This window comes from Bos indicus, chromosome 9, assembly GCF_029378745.1.
Source record: "Bos indicus isolate NIAB-ARS_2022 breed Sahiwal x Tharparkar chromosome 9, NIAB-ARS_B.indTharparkar_mat_pri_1.0, whole genome shotgun sequence".
In the NCBI taxonomy this organism is placed as follows: domain Eukaryota; kingdom Metazoa; phylum Chordata; class Mammalia; order Artiodactyla; family Bovidae; genus Bos; species Bos indicus.
The window spans coordinates 29,768,045-29,782,895 of record NC_091768.1 but is presented as its reverse complement, the minus strand read 5'-3'; the positions used below and the strand labels follow the sequence as shown (position 1 = coordinate 29,782,895).

The 14,851-nt window shown below is 38.2% G+C and overlaps 1 long non-coding RNA gene across 2 annotated transcripts in view; it reads left to right on the top strand.

Moving 5' to 3' along the window:
* Positions 1–4,912: 4,912 nt before the first annotated feature.
* LOC109563771 (uncharacterized) overlaps positions 4,913–14,851 on the top strand; it is a 103,007-nt gene continuing 93,068 nt past the window's right edge. Inside the window, exon 1 of one of the 2 annotated variants that reach the window (XR_002181392.2) lies at positions 4,913–10,284. This is a non-coding gene — a long non-coding RNA (uncharacterized lncRNA). The remainder of the gene's footprint in view (positions 10,285–14,851) is intronic. The other variant, XR_011568410.1, reaches the window with a different exon arrangement.

Here is a 14,851-nt window from a genome sequence, read left to right as displayed (position 1 = left end):
CTGCAAGGAGATCCAACCAGTCCATTCTGAAGGAGATCAACCCTGGGATTTCTTTGGAAGGAATGATGCTAAAGCTGAAACTCCAGTACTTTGGCCACCTCATGCGAAGAGTTGACTCATTGGAAAAGAGTCTGATTCTGGGAGGGATTGGGGGCGGGTGGAAAAGGGGACGACAGAGGATGAGATGTCTGGATGGCATCACCGACTCAATGGACGTGAGTTTGAGTGAACTCCGTGAGGTGGTGATGGACAGGGAGGCCTGGTGTGCTGCGATTCATGGGGTTGCAAAGAGTCTGACGCGACTGAGCAACTGAACTGAACTGAGATGATATAGGCAATTTGATTATTGATAAAAGCAAACAGCATTTTACTGAGTGGATTTATATAGGAACATTGAAGTGTCAAAGACTGATTCAGACAACTTCAGTACCTTATTGGATGCAAGCGGTTGAGCTAGTCTCACCTAATTATAGGTGATTGGCTTCCCCAGTGGCTCAGGTGGTAAAGAATCTGCCTGTAATGCAGGAGAGCCAGATTCGATCCCTGGGTAGGGAGGATCCTCTGAAGGAGGAAATGGCGTCCACTCCAGTATTCTTGCCTGGAGAATTCCATGGACAAAGGAGCTGGGTATGTATAGTGCATGGGATTGCAGAGTCGGACACAACTGAGTAATTAACTTTCACTTTCACTCTCTAAAGTGCAATTATTCTAAAGTAACCTTAAGTTCAAGGTCATGTTGGTTCTGAGAACAAAAATATGATATAGATGAAGCTAAACATCTTCATAGAGCTTATGCACAAATGAAATTGTGAGATAATATACACATGTTGGAAAGAATTTTCGTGCTACTTTTCCCCCCAAAATGTCTTGTCATCTCAGAAGTTGCATACATGTCCACAGTAGTGTCTACTTTAGAAATTGTTTCCTAATATGGTGTTTTCTTTTTAAGTAATGAATAAATTTCCATGTTGGTACAGACAGGGAAATTGGAAACAAATTCATTGAAGAGACATTGTGTCTTATTCATCTTCATGCACTTTAGGTTAGAGTGGGTAAAATGTCCAGGCAAGGCTACAGAATTTTTAAACAAGGGACTTAGCCCTTTTATTGGCCCTGTCTGAAAGTGACCTTATATTCATCTTACAAGCAATAACAAAGCACGTTTGTTTTAACTCTGGTGGTGTGCTGATTTGGAGTGAATCTGGCACATAGAGTTTAATGACAGCCCAAACCCACCATGCCTTCCCTTGGTGCCTCTAAAGCACATACAAAATTCAACTTAGCTATTTAATAAAACTGTGTTAATTGGAATTGACATAAAATACACTGTATATTTGATGTATTTATGTAAAATGTATGCATTATATTACTTATAGCCATCCCTAGGTGTCTGCAGAGGATTGGTTCCTGGACATACCCCAACACCCCTGCTCATAGCAAAATCTATGGATGGATGTTCAAGTCCTTTACATAAAATGGAGCAGTATTTACATATGAACTATGCTCATTCTCCCATACACTTTAAATCATCTCTAAAAACTGACATTAATAATATGTAAATGATTTTCAGGTAGTTATAAATACCACATAGTTGTAAATGCTATGTAAATACTTGCTGGCACACAGCAAATTCAAGTTTTTCCTTCTGGAGCTTTCTGGAATTCTTTTTTAATGTTTTCTGTCGGCAGCTGGTTGAATACCTGGTTGTGTGCATGCAAAGGGCCGACTGTATGCACACACGTGCACACACACAGGTACATTAACATCCGTGTATATATTACAACCCAGCTGTTGCTGCTCACCTCAACCCTTGCATCACATGCTGCTAGCAGAGTCAGCATTTATCCTATGTCACTTTGTGTTACTTCTTTTCTTATGTTTATTTTCTCCCTTCCCAAGTATAGTAGCTTTGAAAATAATCTTACACACAAATATGAGATTTTAGGCATCATATGTTGTTATTGCTGTTGTTCAGTCAGTAAGCTGTGTCCAGCTCTTTGGAACCCCGTGGACTGCAGCACACCAGGCTTCCTTGTCCTTCACTATCTCCTGGAGTTTGCTTAAATTCATATCCATATCTGTTGCTGCTCATCTCAACCATTGCATCACATACTGCTAGCTGAGTCAGCATTTATCCTACCTCACTTTGTGTTGCTATGTTGGGTCGGTGATGCCATCCAACCAGTTATCTATCTTCTACTGCCCCTTTCTCATTTTACCTTCAATCTTTCCCAGCATCAGGGACTTTTCCAGTGAGTCAGGTCTTTGCATCTGGTGGCCAAAGTGTATTTGTAGCCAAAAAATATGTATCAGTATGAATCAAAATAGATTAATTTTATTTCCTCTTTTGGCAATAGTGTGAAGGTATGGGATGGTGTCGTTTCATCTTTAAAAAGAAATAAGGATGTGTCACAAACATATCTCTTTTTTTTAAGGGATGATACACACTTTGAGCCACTAACTGTAATCACTATGCTGCATTACCCTGAGCTCTTAAAAAGGCTACAGCTTCAACCAGACTTCACTGGGGCTTCCCAGGTGATGCTAATGCTAAAGAACCCACCTGCCAGTACAGGAGACATAAGAGACATGGGTTCGATCCCTGGGTTGGGAAGATGCCCTAGAAGAGGGCATGGCAACCCACTCCAGTATTCCTGCCTAGAGAATCCTATGGACAGAGGAGTCTGGCGGGCTCAGCCCATAGGATCCCAAAGAGTCAGACATGACTGAAGCAGCTTAGCACAGCAGACCACTGGATGCCTGCATGTGCTTGCGTGAGTAGTTTCTAATGACTGTGTGACCTGATTTTTCAATTAAGAAAAGAGTTGGTATTTACATTTAGAATTGGGAGGAGAGGAGAGAAAAGAGAGAAAGACAGTGTGATACAATTTCACTTCTCAGTGAAGTCAAACCCTCAACTCTACAACATATATTCGCAATATGTCTCTGATTATTGAATATTGATTACTGGCCGTGGCTTTACAATGACCAGAAAAGTTTTCAATCAGCATAACAACTATTAGAAATTCATATAATTTCTCAAAACAAAATCATTTTAAAGGTATAATTTAACATATTTTTTCTAAGACATAAGAAAGTAACTGGTGGAGACAGCAGAAAGCTTATCACATAATCAAATATCAAAAGGTGTTACATTGCCAAAAATGTCTGGGAATCCCTTTGCTGGGCCATCCCATTTCTTTCTTTATTTATTTTGCTCTAGCCTGAAATGGTGCACAACATATTCCACTTCCTTTTTCTCTTAAAACCTGGTTATAGCTCTGTTTAGTTTGAGGTCAGTCTAACCATACCCCTCCTTAGTTAGAGGCTGTGTAACCTCAGTGTAGGCGGCTGAAATCGTGCCCCTTCTGGTTGGCTGAAGGACATATTAATGAAAACAGATCATTTCGTAGTAGTCTGGTCTCAAAAAGGAAAAGCAAGGTGAATTTTATCAGTTTTCCAAACAACAGTTCTGTGAAAGAAGCACACCCATATAGCTTATTGGTATTTATTCCATAAAGTCAAGCTAAAAATCTAAACTGGGAACATTTACTGTAAAGCATTCAATTATGTGAGTTTTGTTTATTTGATTTATAATGCAAAAAAACTTTTTTTTTAAATTTCTCTTCCATAACAGCTACCAAATAAAAAAGAATATGGTTTTCTAATGACAAACCCTGAAGTACTGGTCTTTGCCAGGAGAATCTTGACAAGAGTTTCTAAAACCACTTATAATCCTGACAGATTAGTGTGATCATTTTATTGCCATTTATCTTTTGATGTTAATTTCTTTTAACTTTCATAGGTTTATCTATTAACCTGTTCCCTGGGGACGAAGACAATGTTTGTGTCAAATCTTTAATTCCATTCAGTTCAGTTCAGTTACTCAGTTGTGTCCAACTCTTTGTGACCCCATGGACTGATTCCATTAACAAATGCTAACATTAAAAAACAAAACCAAAAAGCTGTTATTTCTTAGGAATGAGCATTCTCAAGGGAATAAATTTAATTTTAAGGAGTTTAATTTGAACTATGGCTACTGTGAATACATAATTGTGCCTTTTCAAAATTGTTGGCTGTAAAGTGATCAGGAGCTGGCTAATCTTTTATGTCTATTCTTTTACTATCAAGTACCATTCATGTAATAACACAAGTCCCCAGGCTTTGACTCAAAAATAAGAGCTTGAGATGCAAATCTATGTTATGAATGAAGGATTCTGTAGGTTTATGCATGATAGAGAACATTTATCTGTCCCCTGAACATGAACTCTGTCATCCCAATAAAAACACCAGGCAGTGGTTTCCCCTAGGCAGCTTTGTAGGAGGTGTCATATTTATGTATAGAAATTGGAAGACGAATTATAACTCACATTTACTGAGTTCTTTCCTGTGCCAGCCCCCGTTTGAAGAGCTTCACATAACTTCACTCAAGTAATCCACTTCACAGCCTATGAAGTACCTACTAATTATCCTCCCCTTATTAAATATGAGAGAGATATAAAAAAGATTTTAATCATATTGCCCAGGGTCGCAAAGCCAATAAGTTGTAGAGCTAACATTTTGAACCTAGGGAGTTTGGTTCCCAAGCTTTTTATCTTGATCATGTGATACACATAAACCAAACAGAGATATTTTTACAAAATTTTAAGTCATGGATTCTAATATAAATATTTTAAATTTGATAATAAAAATGTGAAGAAAAAGTATGGGTTAGATATATACTGATCACTGGTACAAATATATAATTTTGCTAACTACTATAAATGATTCAACTATGCATAAAAAATTCCTCTAGGAAATTGCAATTTAGCAGCAGAGGAAAATATACAACCAATATAATGTAATATGTGATGGCACCATATGACTGTGTGAACACAATGTACTTATGAAGCTCAGAAAAGAGAGAGATGATATTACTTTTGTTCTAAGGTGGATAGCATCCAAACTAAATCTCAAGTGTCAGTTGGGGATTTATTTTTAAAAGTTTTGAATGTCATGTGAAATACTTTTAGGTTGCAGAGAACCTCTAAAGATTTTTGTGTTGGCAGATGAAATGTTCAAGAAAGTTAAATAATGCAATAAAAATCTCTTTGAAAATGGTAAAATTTAATTTGGATATAAAGACTATTATTTTATCATGTACAATAGACATCCCCATTATGGATTGCAGACTTGTCACGGTGAAGGAACTTGTGTAAGTCAATGAAGCTATCAGCCATGCTGTGCAGGGCCACCCAAGACAGACAGGTCATAATGAAGAGTTCTGACAAAACGTGGTCCATTGGAGGAGGGAATGAAAAATCACTCCAGTATTTTTGCTATGAGAACCCCATGAGCAGTATGAAAAGGCACAAAGATATGACACTGGAAGATGAGCCTCCCAGGTCAGAAGGTGTCCAATGCTCCTAGGGAAGAGTGGAGGGCAATTACTAATAGCTCCAGAAAGAATGAACTGGCTGGGTGCAAGCAGAAACAATGCTCTTGTGGATGTGTCTGGTGGTGAAAGTAAAGTCTGATACAGTAAAGAAAAATATTGCATAGGTACCTGGAATGTTAGGTCCATGAATCAAGGTAAACTGGATTGGTCAAACAGGAGATGGCAAGAATGAGCACTGACATTTTAACAATCAGTGCACTAAATGACAGGAATAGGAAAATGTAATTCAGATGACCATTATATCTACTACTGTGGGCAAGAATCCCTTAGAAGAAGTGGAGTAGCCCTCAAAGTCAACAAAAGAATCTGAAATGCAGTACTTGGGTGCAATCTCAAAAGCAACAGAATGATCTCTGTTCATTTCCAAGGCAAACCATTCAATGTCACAGTAATCCAAGTCTGTGCCCTAACTACTAATGCCAAAGAAGCTGAAGTTGACCAGTTCTATGAAGACCGACAAGACCTTCTAGAATTAACACCAAAAAAAGAGATGTTCTTTTCATCATAGGGGATTGGAATGCAAAAGTAGGAAGTCAAGAGATACCTGGAGTAACAGGCAAGTTCGGCCTTGGAGTACAAAATGAAGCAGGGCAAAGGCTAACAGAGTTTTCCAAGAGAACACACTGGTCACAGCAAACACCCTTTTCCAACAACTCAAGAAAAATTCTACACATGGACATCACCAGATGGCCAATACTGAAATCAGATTGATTATATTCTTTGAAGACAAAGATGGAGAAGCTCTACACAGTCAGCCAAACAAGACTGGGAGCTGACAATGGCTTGGATCATGAGATCCTTATTGCAAAATTCAGATTTAAATTGAAGTAGGGAAAACCACTAGGAAATTCAGAATGACCTAAATCAAATCCCTTATGATTATACAGTGGAGGTGACAAATACATTCAAGTGATTAGATCTGGTAGAAAGAGTGCCTGAAGAATGATGGTTCATAACACTGTGCAGGAGGCAGTGACCAAAACCATCCCAAAGAGAAAGAAGTGCAAGCAAAGTGGTTTCCTTAGGAGGCTTTATAAATAGCTAAGGAAAAAAAGAGAAGCAAAAGGCAAGGGAGAAAGCGAAAGGTATACCCAACTGAATGCAGAGTTCCAGAGAATACAAAGGAGGGATAAGAAGGCCTTCTTAAATGAATAATGCAAAAAGTAGAGGAAAACAACTAAATTGGAAAGAATAGAGATCTCTTCAAGAAAAATGGAGATATCAAGGGAACATTTCATGCAAGAATAGGCATGATAAAAGCCAGAAAAGGTGAGGACTTGGCAGAAGCAAAAGTGGCAAAAATGCACAGAACTATTCACAAAAGGTCTTAATGATAACCACCATAGCATGGTCACTCACCTAGAGCTAGAAATCCTGGAGTGGGAAGTCAAGTGGACCTTAGGAAGCATTACTGCAAACAAAGCTAGTGGAGGTGATTGAGCTATTTCCAATCCTAAAAGATGATGCTGTTATAGTGTTGCACTCAATATGCTAGCAAATATGGAAGACTTAGCAGTGGCCACAGAACTGGAAAAGGTCAGTTTTACTCCAATCTCAAAGAAGGGCAATGCTAAAGAATGTTCAAACTACCTTAAAATTGTGCTTATTTCACATGCTAGTAAGGTTATACTCAAAATCTTTCAAGCTAGGCTTCAGCAATATGTGAACAAAGAACTTCCAGATGTACAAGCTGAGTTTAGAAAAGGCAGAGGAACCAGAGATCAAATTACCAACATTGAATCATAGAGAAAGCAAGAGAATTTCAGAAGAACATCTACTTCTGCTTCCTTGACTGTGCTAAAGCCTTTGACTATGTAGATCACAACAAACTGTGGAAAATTCTTAAAGAAAGGGAATACCAGACCACCTTACCTGCCTCTTGAGAAACTTGTATGTGGGTCAAGAAGCAACAGTTAGAAATGGAACAACAGAATGGTTCCAAATTGGGAAAGGAGTGTGACAAAATTTATACTGTTACCTTGCTTATTTAACTTTCATGTAGAGTGTGTATGTGCGCTAGGTTGCTTCAGTCGTGTCTGACTCTTCTCGATCCCATGAACTGCAACCTACCAGGCTCCTCTGTCCAGGAGATTCCCTGGGCAGAATATTGGAGTGGTTGCCATGCCCTTGTCCAAGGAATATTCACAACTCAGGGAATAAATGTGTGGCTCTTGCATTGCAGGCTAATTCTTTACTGCTGAGCCACTGGGAAAGCCCTTTATGCAGGGTACATTATGTGAAATGGTGGGCTGTATGGAATTAAGATCGCCAGGAGAAATATCAATAACCTCAGATACACAAATGATACCACTCTAATGACAGACACTGAAGAGGAACTAAAGAGCTTCTTGATGAGGGTGAAAGATGAGAGAGAAAAAGCTGGCTTAAAACTCAATATTAAAAAATCTAAGATCCTGGTGTCTGGTCTCCTCACTTCATGGCAAATAGAAGGGGAAAAAGTGGAAGCAGTGACAAATTTTCTTTTCTTGGCCTCCAAAATCTATGCAGATGGTGACTGCAAACATGAAATTAAAAGATGTTTGTTCCTTGGAAGAAAAGCTATGACTAACCTAGATAACATATTAAAAAGTAGACATCATTTTGTTGACAAAGGTCCATATAGTCAAATTTATAGTTTTTCCAGTAGTCATATACAAATGTGAGAATTGGACAATAAGAAGGTTAAGTGCCAACATATTGATACCTTCTAATGGTGTTGCTGGAGAAGACTTTTGACACTGCCTTAAACATTAAGGAGATGAAGCCAGTCAATGCTTAAGGAAACCAACCCTGAATATTCACTGGAAGGACTGATGCTGAAGCTCCAATACTTTAGCCCTCTCATGCAAATAGCCGACTCATTGGAAAAGACCCTGATGCTGGGAATGATTGAAGGCCAAAAGAGAAGATGGCAGAGGATGAGATGGATAGATAGCATCACCAACTCAAAAGACATATGAATTTGAGCAAACTCCAGGAGATAGTGAAAGACAGGGGAACCTACAGCCTGGCATGCTGCAGTCTATGGGGTCACAAAGAGTCAGGCACGACTTTACAACTGAACAACAATGTTAGACATGATGTTACATGTCATATTATATTTATATTGTATCAGGTATATAATGTAATGATTTCTACATCATAAAGTATAAGAATTCAATGATTTATGGGGAAAATTCAGGTGGAAAACTTTAGTAATAGATAGCATTTATTGAATGCTTAGTATTATCTGCAATATCTTCTATGTTTCAAGTTAGATTTATTACCCTCAATGGCAATAGAGGAAAATACAGCTTAGGAAGGTTGAGAAATTGCCCCCGGTTGTCACAAGGCTTGTAGTAGAGGGCCAAATTTGAACCCAGATCTGTCTGATTACAGAGCATATGCTTCTTCCACTTCACTGTATTATCATTTGTAAATTCAATCTATTTATGGAGAAGAAAAATATACAATATATTAGGAGCTGAACAAGGTGCTGAGCTAAAACACAAAAAGACAAAAATAATCCTGTTTTCATATGGCCTAAAAAGTCCATGTATTTTCATTGAATGCCTAAAATGTACATGGCATTATGAGAAATGAAAAATATACATGAAATCTCTGCCCTCCAGTTGCTCCATTTATAAGTATATATACAACTACATAGGATTCCCTGCTAGCTCAGCTGGTAAGGAATCCACCTGCAATGCAAAGGACCCCAGTTTGATTCCTGTGTTGGGAAGTTCCCCTGGAGAAGGGATAGGCTATCCACTCCAGTATTCTTGGGCTTCCTTGGTGGCTCGGACAGTAAAGAATATACCTACAATGTGGAAGACCTGGGTTTGATCCCTGGGTTGGGAAGATCCCTTGGAGGAGGGCATGGCAACCTACTCTAGTATTCTTGCCTGAAGAACCCCCATGGACAGAGGAGCCTGGCAGGTTACAGTTCATAGGGTCACAAAGATTTGAACACGACTGAGCAACTAAGCACACAGCACAGCACATACAACAATACATATAAAGTGTATACATGTAATAAGTCAAATTTCAGTGCTAAGTAGATATTTTAACCAATAGGCACAAAACAAAAGTGTATAGGGAAGAAATCACAGTGGAATGGAAAGGCTGAGAAGGCTTTACGGCAGACGTAGAATGCTGCCAGACTGTGAAGGATGAAGAGGACCCAGAAGGATAGGAGTGAGGAAGGCATTTCAAGCAGAATTGAAAATAGGAAGCAAAGGCAGAAGTGCTGTAAAGCTTACTCTTGTACAAAAGAATATTTAAAAAATGTCCTCAGCTATACTCTGTTTCATTGTGGCCATGTGGGAGGTTTACATGGGAGAAAAACAGGGCACCGGACTAGAACAGTAAGGTGGGATCACAGTGCAAAGAGCCCTGAATGCTAGGATAGGAGTTAGATTTTTCAGGAGAACTTTGAAGGATAAGTTGAGGACTTGAAATCTACAATAAAAAATAGTCACTAAAGAACTTAGAATACATTTTCCATGATGAAAAGTGTATTGTATAAACCCTGGCTTTCCTTCACTACTTTGATTAAATGCTAATATTACCCAAGGATCTTCCAAATAAATCCTTGCCGTACCTGTCTTCCAAGTCACATCTCACAATCTCTTCACTTTCAACAAGCTATTCACAACTTGCACATCTGGTCTAGTGGTACCTCTGGATGTGTTTTGTTAAGGTCCCCGCTCTGCCCGGAAGGCCCTCATTCCTCAGCTGCATGACCCTGGTTCTGCTTCCTCTGAGACCTTGCTAAAGGCTGCAGTTCTCCTAGGTGCCTTCCCAGACTAACTTCCTTCCTTTGAGATCCGCTCCCGGCTTTGTGTTCCTTGGCGGTGTATCTGTAGGTATGTTATTTTGGCTTTACTTACGGTGTCTACTTGTTGTCTGTGTATTATCTTTGTCTTCCTTGGGGGTCCATGAATTTGTCTTCACTTTTTTAGTATTCTTGAATGCAATTAGCATACTGCTTTGAAAAGAGGAGAATACAAACAAACACCCTTGAACTCTGTTTTGTTTCTCTGGACTAGGTTATCTTTGGCTTGAAGGTCACAGTAATAACTAACAATAGTGAATCAAATTGAATCATCATTTATAATATTTTGGATCTGATTATAAAATAAGATTTTTAAAAATTTTTACATCTAAAATTTCACTGTGGTTTGGCAAAATCTTTTTTTTTTTTTTTTCGTTATGAACCCTATCTTAATTGGAAAATTTAATGGAAACTTCACTGAGTCTTATCTGGAGACATTTATAGCTTCTTATAATTTATTTTCTATCTTCCAGTTCAAGTCAAACAAAAAAGTACCTTTTGTTTTATATTTGTAGCCTCTTTGGAAAGAAGATGCTTGTCAATCATAGGTTTTAAGGATCACTTTCCAGGATAACTCCTTTAATTAAGGAAAGCATGCTGTAGAATGTAGAAGCCCACTGTCCCCAGACCTCCCCTTTCAAATGCAGCTTTCACCCTAATAAAACTCTAATCATCCTACAGATGAGTATTTAAAATAGCACATCTATTTGATCTCTGTGTTTTCAGTGTCTCTACTACCCCAAATACCCTCCATTTTCCTTCCTCATCTCTTTCCTTTTATCACATTTATTTAATAGGTTCATAGAAGGGTTTCAAATTTTTAAAAGTATAATGAAGAAATTTCCATTTAGTATTGGCCTCATTAGGTCATTATTGAAATATGTTAATATTGGCTTATTTATAAATGAATGCATAGGTACTTATTAACTTGATGGAGTATTTTTATTCTTAGTATGCTTGCAATTATTTTCTATTTTGCTTTTATACATCATAAAATTTTAGAGTCAGAAAGGGCCTATTATGTACCTCATTTTAAAGAATTAAGAGAAACTAAGAGACTCATCTAAAAAGATGCAAACAGCTTCGGCATTGAAATTGGCCCTTTGTTTACTAAAACACGCAAAGACACACACACATTTACACACATGTTGGTTACATTTCTGCTATGTCTCAGGTCAGTATGGACTCAGGGCTCACAGGATGTCTATGACATGCCTGGTTCTTTGAATTTACATGGGTTAGGGAAGACAAATAGATGAAGCAATCAATTATAGTACACCTTATTAAATGAAATACAAATGCAAAGTGATATGGAAGTTCAGAAGAGATTTAGAGGAAGTGCTTAGAGAATCAGTTACTTACTGCTATACCTTTGGACTTTTTCTTTTATAATAAATTCCTTGTACTGTTCAAAAAAAAAATAAAGTGAATTTTAAAGTTCACCCAACATTCTTACAAATTGAGTGTAAGAAAGCAAAAGCGTTGGAAGCAGAGCATACATGAGTAAAAATTATGAAGACATTAATACCTGTTCAAACAATGGTGACTGATTTCATCTAGTTACATGTTGATGCATGAAGGGGAGGAAAGTGACTTGAACTTTAGTGAGACATCAATAAATTTGATGTCATAGTCTCTTTATTTACATACGTAATATATAGACACATATATATAAGCACACCATATATATATATATATATATATATACACACACACACAACAAATTATTTGTTAATTATTAGTTTTGTGTAAGAGTTGTTCTAAATGACTTATAAATGTTGATATTCATTCTACATAATATTCTTATAAGGTAGATACTATTATTATTCCTAGTTTGTAACTATGGGATCTGAGGCCCAGACTGTTTAAGAAGCTTAACCAAAATCACAAAGCCAGTAAGTGGCATAGCCTGACTTTGTTCAATCTGACTATAGAGTCCTTGTTGCATTTTATTTGTTAAGAATGCAAGAAATAATCATTTGCCAGTGTTCCCAATTTTCAAGTAAAACGCAATTTAGCCTTTAATACTTTAGTTGCTTGAAAACTCTGTGTGAAAGAAAAAATAATGTAATGGTTAGACAAAACTTTGAATAGGAATGTGTTGGGTGAATATTCAGTAAATAGGTAAAATGAGTGTGGGTTATTCACTGAATCTTTGACTCAATATTCATAGACTCAGACAAATGAATATTTATCTGTATGTATAATTTTTGTTTTCTTTGTATAAGAAAAATCAGAGCAGGCACAAAATGTAAAGGCATTATTTCAGTTCAGTTCAGTTGCTCAGTCCTGTCTGACTCTTTACAACCCCATGGACTGCAGCACGCCAGGCCTCCCTGTCCATCACCAATTCCTGGAGTTTACTTAGACTCATGTCCATTGAGTCAGTAATGCCATCCAGGGCATTATTTAGTGGCTGGAAATTTAAAGTTTACCATGTGCATAAACACATTATGCTATGCTATGCTATGCTAAGTCGCTTCAGTCATGTCCGACTCTGTGCAACCCCATAGATGGCAGCCGACCAGGCTTCCCCTTCCCTGGGATTCTCCAGGCAAGAACACTGGAGTGGGTTGCCATCTCCTTCTCCAATGCATGAAAGTGAAAAGTGAAAGTGAAGTCGCTCAGTCGCGTCGGACTCTAGCGACCCCATGGACTGCAGCCCACCAGGCCCCTCCGCCCATGGGATTCTCCAGGCAAAAGCACCAGAGTGGGGTGCCATTGCCTTCAGAAAGATATAAAATTAGTAACATTTTGATTCTAAAAAATAACCAATCTATAAATAATTATGCAATTAATTTTTCTTCCAGAAAGCAACCCACATAGACTTTGAGGAGTCAATAATAGGAGGAAAGTTAAAGGTGTGTAGCTTCAGTGAGTTGTACTAAGAAATGTTGTGTTAGTCACTTAGTTGTGTCTGACTCTTTGTGATCCCGTGGACTGTAGCCTGCCAGACTCCTCTGTCCATGGGATTATTCAGGCAAGAATACTGCAGTGAATTGCCATTTCCTTCTCCAGGGGATCTTCCTGACCCAGGGATTGAACCCAGGTCTCCTGCCTTGCAGGTAGATTCTTTACCATCTGAACTGTAGGGAAGTCCTATATTAAGAAATGAAAGGAGCCATAATGATAACTATTCTCTTTCCCTTTAGCTACCATGGCCATTCTTGAGTTAACCATTTATTATTTAGAGTTCCTATCCAGCCTCATTTTATCCAGATTGCTTTATTTGACTGTTGTAAACAGTCTTCCTGGTCGAAAGCCTCCTTCTCATTAGACCCAAAAGGAGCATCCAAAGATGTACATGGAATCACACTAAAAGAGTGTTGAACATATTAATAGCCCGGTGCCCATGACTCACAGTCATGAATGGTTCATGTTAAAGAGCAACCGGTATAAGCCCATGTTGGTTAGTTTTTATAAGTTTATCAGATAAAATGGCTCAAGGAGGATGAAAGTTCCAGGCAAGGATTTTAAGGGGAATATATTTTAGTGAGCATCGGGAAATGCTTAAATGTATTGCTATGTATTCTAGTGAAGGAGGACTATAAAACTACATCTGATCAGTTATTTCTATAAAATGTCACCTCCTCTACATCTGCATCTCCTCCCAAAATAATACACACATATCTTCTTACTATATTCTGTCCATTGCTTTGCAAAGGGCTGGGGCTGATAAATATAAATTCTTCTTGATTTATGTGGAAAAAGAGCTCTTTGTTTTCTCTTGATGTGGGATACAACTCTAGCCACCTGGCTTCTGGCCCTCCCTTCCACAGCAATAAGCTAGACGGTATATTGATGAACATTCCCACCTTCCCTGGTCTCATCTGCACAAAGGTATAAAACTGTATCTTCTTCCTAGGACTGTTGTAGTCATTAAATGACATAGCCAATGCATATGCTAGGAAAGTCTTGCTTTTTTCTGAGGTGCTATTTTCTTGATTCTCCTAACTGATAAGGAGTACAGTGTAAGTGAGAAACAGCGGGGAAGATTAAAGTTGTGTGTATGTGTGCACCGGGTACTTGTTTTTCACATTTAAAAGATAATATATTAGTAAAGGCCTTAGCTTCACACACAGATTTTTCCCCCCCTCTAGGGTCACAATGAATTGAGCCAGTTAATTCAAAATAGGAGAATTAAACATCTTTTATGGACTTGAGTTATCACTCATCGACTCTACAGGAAGCATTAAGACGTAGTTCCTAGTGGCATGAAACAAACGATAGGTAACAATGACAAAAGCAACAAATATTAGCATAACACCATTCCCAAAAGAGCTTTCGCAGGCCTTACCTTGCTGAATCCTCATAACTATCCTGGGAAGTAGAGGTTATTATTATTTCCATTCCATAAACAGGGAAACGGGCCAAAAGAGATAAACTTCCTCAGAATCACACAGTGAGAAAGAGACAGCTGTTACTTTGACCTAGGTCATCTGAAATCAGATTCTGGTCTGTTCCCACTATACTGCATTTCGTTCTCCCCAAAACAATTCTTTTAGGTTAAAAACAAATCATCTACTTTTTTTTTCTCCCTGATGATTCCCAGAGAGAGTACTGAAGCTGTTAGGAATGAGACAAGCATCTCAGGGAGG